The 7955-nt window shown below is 40.3% G+C and overlaps 1 protein-coding gene across 2 annotated transcripts in view; it reads right to left on the bottom strand.

Annotated features, from left to right (window-relative positions):
- rusc2 (RUN and SH3 domain containing 2) overlaps window positions 1–2978 on the bottom strand; it is a 47645-nt gene extending 44667 nt beyond the window's left edge. For both annotated transcript variants that reach the window (XM_080046003.1, XM_080046002.1), the window contains exon 1: window positions 2840–2978. The gene's annotated coding sequence lies outside the window, so the exon portion shown is untranslated. The remainder of the gene's footprint in view (window positions 1–2839) is intronic.
- Window positions 2979–7955: the final 4977 nt, after the last annotated feature.

The raw sequence follows: 7955 nt of genomic DNA on the forward strand, positions 1-7955 counted from the left end.
TTAAATGCCTGGCTAAAGAGCAATGTAATGCTATCTACAAAAAAGTTGAACCTACAACTGAGTCTGACCCACTGAAAACACAATCGATTTCCAGTCAATATCATAATTCCTGCTTTTCCCTGCCTACCTGATTATATTAACCTGAAATAAACCTAATTATATGGACATCATTTATTAATGTCATGGTTGCAGCTAAAATAGCATTACTGGCATCAGTGGGAACAGGCTTGTCCAAGCTCCACGTTAAAAAAGCAAAGATGTGTGGTTTGCTTTGTTTTAAATAAAAGTATTTCAGTAATAGAGAGTTTAGATCAAAAGGCCTTTCGGTGAGGTTGGAACGCCTCGATAAGTTTGCAAGATAATTATTTTGTTGAAATGTTATCCTTCAACATTGGACAACCTTCCAAACCAGCCAGTCAAAGCATTTAGGCAACATCCCCCCTCCCCTCCCCCCCAGCTGCAGATAACAGACAATAGGACCTGCGTGACATCTGAACACAATGCTTTTTTCTTTTTTTTCAAATCAGATACTAACAACATGGATCAAACCCTAGCAGCACAGTGACTGACACAATTCAAACACACACACAGGGAAACAAACTATGCACATCCGGCCTCTGCAGCCCCCTGCTTCGGTTATGTAACACTGAGAGACACATTCCCAGACCGGGGAAGAGCAGCTGAACACTGAGAACAGGCACGTCATCATCGCCTGACAAAACTGAATCACTTGTGGTTTTCAAAACACGAGCGAGACCAGACCATAATGTTGAGGCTTTTGACTTCAAATGCCACGGTGATAAGCTGCGCACTAACAGGTCCCTTCTCATTTCATCACTAGTATCACAGAGGTGACAAAGTGAAAAGATGTAAGTGCTTCAAAACGAAGACACTGCTGCTGTTGTTTACATTCAATGAATAGATGGAGTTTATTTTCTGTGATTTGCGCTTGAGTTGAAACATGCAATTTGTATAAAAGAAAGTCACAGTACATGTTTTCATTTGACACAATATGCAAATTAAATGACCAAAATAATATTTATACATTTTTTCTTAGATGACAATAAATACATAACAAGGAAAGTTTTGAGACTAAATACATTAAGATTTGGCTAAGACGGTTGTTTGTTCCAACAGTTAATTCTTGGGGACTCAGTAAAGTCAATATACTGTCTGTTAAATATGTTGGTTGGATGAGGGTAAATAGTAAATGGTAACAAACTTTAGTTCTGCTTCATATCATGATGAAAATTATTCTGCAGAAGTATGCAGGATGCCAAAATGTTGACACTGTAAACAAATCTTCAGGAGAGGAAGGAGAACAATGCAGAAATAACTTGTTTACATAACAGGTGGATAATCATATATTGAACTATTTCCCACCCTGCTACTGTATGTTTACTGACATGTTGTACCAGCTTTAGATCTCAAAATGTCAAAAATGCTATAACATTAACAAAACCGAGATCAGTACTGAGCACTGCAAGTCCTTTAAGAAATATGACTTATCCTGATTTCATGCAGGATACATTTTCATAATAATATATCTAAAAAAAAACACTTACAGGTTAATGCTGTGAACATTACACAAAGGTATTATTGCCGTGTAAAGTCATGATCAGCCCAATCTGCATCTCCAAAATATTGCACCTCAAGACACCAAACAGAATACATCAATACAATGAATGCATCAGGAAGTAGATATTCCTGCTTCAAAATAAAAGCCTGGGTGGGCGCACTGGAAAAGCAAAAACAAATGCATTATTTTAGGCTAAGGCAAACCAAAATCACTTATAGACAAATCAGCTCGTATCATAAACTTTGTTTATTAGAGATATACACTATGAACTTTACTGTATATGATATTTTACTTTGTTGTTTATTTCATAGCCTTTAGATTTTTTTTCTTCATCAAATGCTTCATTTTATTAGCATTTCCAACTCTGGTAAATACTGTTCACTGTTGTTTCTACAATGAAAGTCCCAATTATGTTATAATTCAAATGTTATATGACTCTATAGGCCTACTAACAGTCTTGTTTTTTCTATTTTACTCTGGTTGTGCATCTCACTTTTTTATGTTGATATTTATGTTTTGTTTAAATAATTCCTTAATAACTTAATCTTTCTGTTGTGGTTTACAGTGCCAAGTGGACACATTCATTCTAATATTGTGGCACAAGTATTTTTTCAAACCATAACTATGGTTTAAGCATAGGCTATCCCCACGCGCCCATGCTTTTATTTTGCTAAATTCCAGTGGAACACATTTTTCTTCAGGCTTACAATGTCAAACTTAACACTGGTGATGTACCGTTGTTATTTCTTGTACTATCGGGTCAATATGTAATAGGCTACTAGGGGTGCAGGCCGCTGGCGTAAACCACTTCAACGTATCGTGAACTTACAGTGACATCGATATAGAATAAAGATATTTTCATCCGGGGTCCACCGTCCACGTCCTTTTTAACCCGCACAGTTACACAATGAGACGCCGATGGTGCGTGTGTCCCCACCGTTACCATCAGCTCCTCTGCCTTTGTGCCACCACTGCGATAAACAAAATAAAAAATAGGCCTACACAACGCCACGAACAATGCAAGCATAATATTTCCTTTCAAACCGCTTACACGAAAATAACTGCGTGTTTAGACTCGGCAAGGTAGGCTAGCTAGAGGCGGCAGGATATATCTGCGTCTTTCGCTCTTTCCCGTTATGTCAGACCGAGGCATCATTTTCCTTGGGCATCACCCTCCAAACCTTTTCTCCCTTTTACGTCCGTGTTTTTCCATCTCTAATCAAACGAACCCCCTAAACATCTATATCGCAACACACTCACCTTGGCGCAGTTGATCGTCAGAAGGTCTGTTTTCAATAAAAAAGCACAAGAAGCAGTAGATATCCTTAAATTCCTTGACGTGTGTGGGGACACTGTTTTCCTCCGCGAGAGACTGCAGGGCGCGGGGCAGACAGCGGCGGTGCATCGCCGGATGGGCTGGGCCGGAGCTGCACGTCAGACTGAGGTCACAGCTCGCTCGTTCCCAGGCTTCGACTATCTAACCCTGGGCTGGGCGGGACAACTGCCACTCATTAGGCCTGTTAGATCAGCCACCGATGCAATACAAATGAATAAAATGAAATCACCTTTATCAAACAAGGAGACTGCAAATCAAGGCCGTAGCCATGGAGTCAACACATTGGGGTGACCAAATCTGCCTTTTTTTTTTCTTTTTTTTTTCATTTTCATACATCTTCCGATTGAAGTGAAGCCACTGCCAAATTTAAAAAAAAATATATTTCTCATTAAGAAATTAGTTATTCATGCACCTATCTCATCAAAACTCTGTGGCTCTGTCATAAATCCATCTCCCGTCTTCAGTTAATCCAAAACTCGGCTGCAAGACTGTCGACCAACACAAAGAGAAATGTTCACTTTTAATATCACTCCCCAAAACTCACATGGATAGCCTTTTTCTTGTGAATCTGTGATTTATGCCTTTTATCTCCTGCACTGTATTGTTATGTGTTCTGTGCCTTGTTTATGTATTGTTTTCAGTCTGACCATGCTTTATTTACTATGTGTTTGTTGTGTTGAACCTGACTAGTTTTTATCCTGCTTGTGAAGCCCTTTGTAACTATGTTTTTCTGTGGTTTCTTTAGGGAAGAGAGGTATCACTGCTCCAAAGACATTTGATCACCATCATTTCTTTGAGCTGCTCTCTATTGTGGTGGATTGTCTCGAATTCAGAAATAATGGTCTATCATTTTATTTTATACCTTTCAAACATGGATTGAGTCATTATCAACAAGAAAGGTGATTGGTGTTTCGCTGGGTCATCCATATAGGCTATGAGTGGGACTCTGATATTTTAACATTTTCTTTTTCTCACTCTTATAGGCTGAGCTCCATCTGCTGGCGATATATTGGTACTGCATTTCCCAAAGAGCATATTTTAAACTTATACTATTATTCTCTTATTATATAAAATGTAGTATGTTAATTAGTATGAGGTTTTCGACAATCCTTATAGATGCATACGATATTTTATCCTGATTTTTATTTTCTTTCAATTTGTTTCTACAACTATGCTTGTTTGAAATTTGATACAACTTAAAGCTCCCATATTATACACTTTTCGGTACTATTATACACCATATTATATGGTCTTAGTGGTCCCTAATACGTTTTTCTTTAATTGTTTGCTGAAAAAAACTTTCAGATAATTTATTGTACTATGCTGATGTCAGCTAATCTCACAATGGCCTATTTTTTAAAAAGAGCTGCAGCTCCCCTCGTAAATATACAATCATTGAGCTCCCCCCGCCCCCTGTCCGGAAGCGAAGCCAGATACGCCTCGCCCTCTGTCTGTCAGGGCCGTGGACCAATAAGAAATAGGGGTGTGGGCTGCACAGTGGAAGCTTCTGGCTTTCCAGTTTGTGAGGTCAGAAACGAGGAGAATTCTGACTGGAGTATATTGGGGGGGAGGGGTGGGGGTTTCAGAAAGGGGGAGAGTGAGAAAAGGAGAGATTGTTATTTTTTAAATATTTTGGCAGTCTCTAGGCACACCGTGGACCCATGGATATGTTGGAACACATTTAAAAAGTACATTTAGCATAATATGCAGGGGTGCACATAACTGGTACGCAAGTACGCATGCGCGCCTATAATCAGTGATGCGTAACGTCACTTGTGTCACTCCCGCGCTTTTGCGTAACTAACCGTGAGGTCATCAAAACAAAACTACACGCGTATGTTGTCACCCCTCAATGGAGAAGACTGCTGTGGAAGATGTCGAAAAAACAAAATACATTGAGCAGCTACTTTGGCGTTTCGCCACCTGCAAAGAAAAGGCAAACGGAGCCGGAGCAGAAGAAAAGAGTTTTTTCCGAAAAGTGGCTCCAAGATGTGCCGTGGCTCGAAACTAATGATGAACGCACTGAAATGTGGTGCAAAATATGCCGCTCACAACCACAGCAAGCAGACCGAACAGGTGCGTTTTATATAGGGTCAAAAAATTTCAACCACCCACTGTTCGACAAACATGAAAAGAGCAAGGAGCACGTTACTGTCGCACAAGCTATAGCTAATAAACAATCTAGCCAAGAAGAACTATCCACTCACCCACTTGCTAAATGGAGAAACAAGCTGAATGAAGAACAGCGGCAAGCCCTGTGCAATGTTTTTCTCCTCGCCTTTCATAAAGCTAAAAATGCTCGTCCCATGTCTTCTTATGCCGAGGATATTCCTTTACTGAAGCGGGTAGGAGTAAATGTCGGGTGCGCATATCACTCACGTGAAGGGGGGACACGGATAATGCAGACCATCGCGCAAACCATCACCGAGGAGTTGCGACTCAAGTTGAAGTCGGCTGAATTTTGGGGACTGCTTTTTGACGGATCTGAGGACATCACAAAGACCGAGCAGGAGATCGTTTACATTGTGTCCGTGTCCAGCAACGGAGAGTTTACGTCTGACTTTCTAGGGCTGATTGAACTGGGTGCCGACCGAACTGCGCAGGCAATAACAGACGGGCTTGTGAAGCTTTTTCAGGATGCAGGCTTGGATGACTGGACGACAAAGTTGGTCACCGTGTGCACGGACGGGGCTGCCGTCAACGTCGGTGTGTACAACGGAATTGTGCCAAAACTACGCCGGCTGGCTGCGGTTGGAGACTCCCTTGTCCACATTCTGTGCACCGCGCACACACTGGAGAACTGCGCTAAATCAGCTGATCGCAACGTTCCTTACTGTGAGACATTCAATCGCTGCGTGGTCAAGCTTCTACAGTTTTATTTACAAAAAGGGGGAGCAAAAAACACAGCTGTGCTTAAAAAGTTGTGTATTGAAAACGGGATCTCCTTTGTGAAACTGGGTAAGTTTCATAACATCAGATGGTCTGCATGGAGGCATGAAATACTGTTAAAAATATCAAGACTATTGCCAGCCATTAAAATGCAGCTGGATACAAGTGATAACAGTGACTTTGAGCATATCAGCACAGAGCGTTTTCATTGTTTTCTGGCCAACATGCTTGACATTGGCAACATTTTGAAAACCACATCCATTAGGTTTCAGAAGGAAAAACTGACCATTGGAGAATGTAAGAATGAACTCATGGTGGCCATTGGACAGTTCACACTCCTGCTTGATGGTGAAGGCCACTACAGGACACACACTGCCTCTAATGCTGATGCTGACAGGGACAAGACAAATGTACTCAGGGGGTTAATTGAAGAGTTTGAAACCAGATATGACTCCCTCAAGTCATGTGATCATTTCTTGGTGTTTGATCCTTCAACTTGGCCTCAGGAAATGCAAAGCCTCCACAGCTTTGGCAACACAACAGTTTGCATCGTTCTTCAAAAATATGAGGCCACCTTGCAACTTGACAGAGACACTACTGTGAGAGAATGGAAGCGTTTAAAGCAAGCGGGAAAACGCTTGGCAGCCTCCTCTGTGTATGACTTGGTCCAAATAGTCAATACAAGTAATCCAGATGTGTACTCCAGCATCAACAAAGTGGTCAAACTGTCTCTTACACTGCCTTTGAGCAGTGTAGCTTGTGAGAGGGGATTCTCACATCTCAACATAATCAAAACAAAGTACCGCTCTCGCCTGTCACCTGCTCGTCTCTCAGCTCTGATGCACATTCACCTGTCAAAGAAAAGCACAGAGACATTTGACCCAAAGCCAGCTGTTGACCTGTGGATGGAGACTGCAAGTCGGAGGCTCAACCAGGGAGCATCTGCAGCAAGTGCATCATCTACAACACAAGAAGCTGAAGCAGTGGACAGTGAAGGAGACACCGAGGAGGACAGTGAGGAAGACTGCACTTATTAAAACGAAGCTACATGTGGGGTGAGTACCAAAGACCATCTCCTGGTACTCACCTGAGTAACTCACTAAAATAGTTATGTGCACCCCTGATAATATGTGACCTTTAAAATAAGATATGTTCATTAACATTCACAATGGTTAAAATTAGGGTGAATACTGGCATCTTGGGACAATGGGCATCTTGGGACAGTTAAGCTTAATCTTGTTTTTCTTTTAATGAATAATATTTTATTTCTAAAATTCTACACTGAGCCAATCATGAGAAAGTTTGGAATGAAAAAATATTGGTTATGTGGTCATGACATCACTTTTGGTGGCATGGTCTAGCCATATTCAACAGCATTGCAGGGAATTTCGATGAAAAGTCAAATGACATAGCGTTTTCTTGTAAATGATGTTAAGATCATAAAAATCTAACACATGTATGGATGTTTGTAATGTGTATATATTATGTTAGGTAATAGAGTGGTCAATCAGAATTTTAAAAAATCATGTTCAGATCAATCTTATTTTCTGTAAAAAATTTGATTTTGTCACTGTCCCAAGATGCCAATTGCCAATTGGCATCTTGGGACAGTGTATTACTGGCATCATGGGACACAGTGATTCAAGTCATTTTAATGGGGAATTTTGTCCTCATACATTTAGATGGTAAAATTTGCAAATTGATTATTCCAAATAGCTTTTATTATAAAAAAAATCGGTTTATAATAGCTAGCAAGCAATAGCATCACATTTATCATTAGCACTGCCAGCTAGCTCAATGGTAGTTTTAGTGAATATTTGTTGAGTTCATTTTTTTTGATTTTCCTAGGCAATATAGCTCAACAATGATTAAGATAATCTGTTGCACCCTTCCTTTGAGATTAAAGTGCTTTTTATTTGAATTGCTACTGTTTTATTACTTCAATTTGATGTGTTTTAAGTGTCCCAAGATGCCAATAACAGGTGTCCCAAGATGACAGTAATGCCTTGAAAAAAACTTTTTTGGGTCAATGTGTGTTTGCTGAAGAGTCATTCATCCTGTGTTTAATTTTGACTTATTTTTTCTTCTCTGTTGTATAGTAGAGATCTCAAGCTGTTTAGAATGGTATCATGTGATGGGAAAAGACCTTTG

The sequence above is a fragment of the Ammodytes marinus genome (genome assembly GCF_949987685.1).
Source record: "Ammodytes marinus genome assembly, chromosome: 2".
NCBI lineage: Eukaryota > Metazoa > Chordata > Actinopteri > Uranoscopiformes > Ammodytidae > Ammodytes > Ammodytes marinus.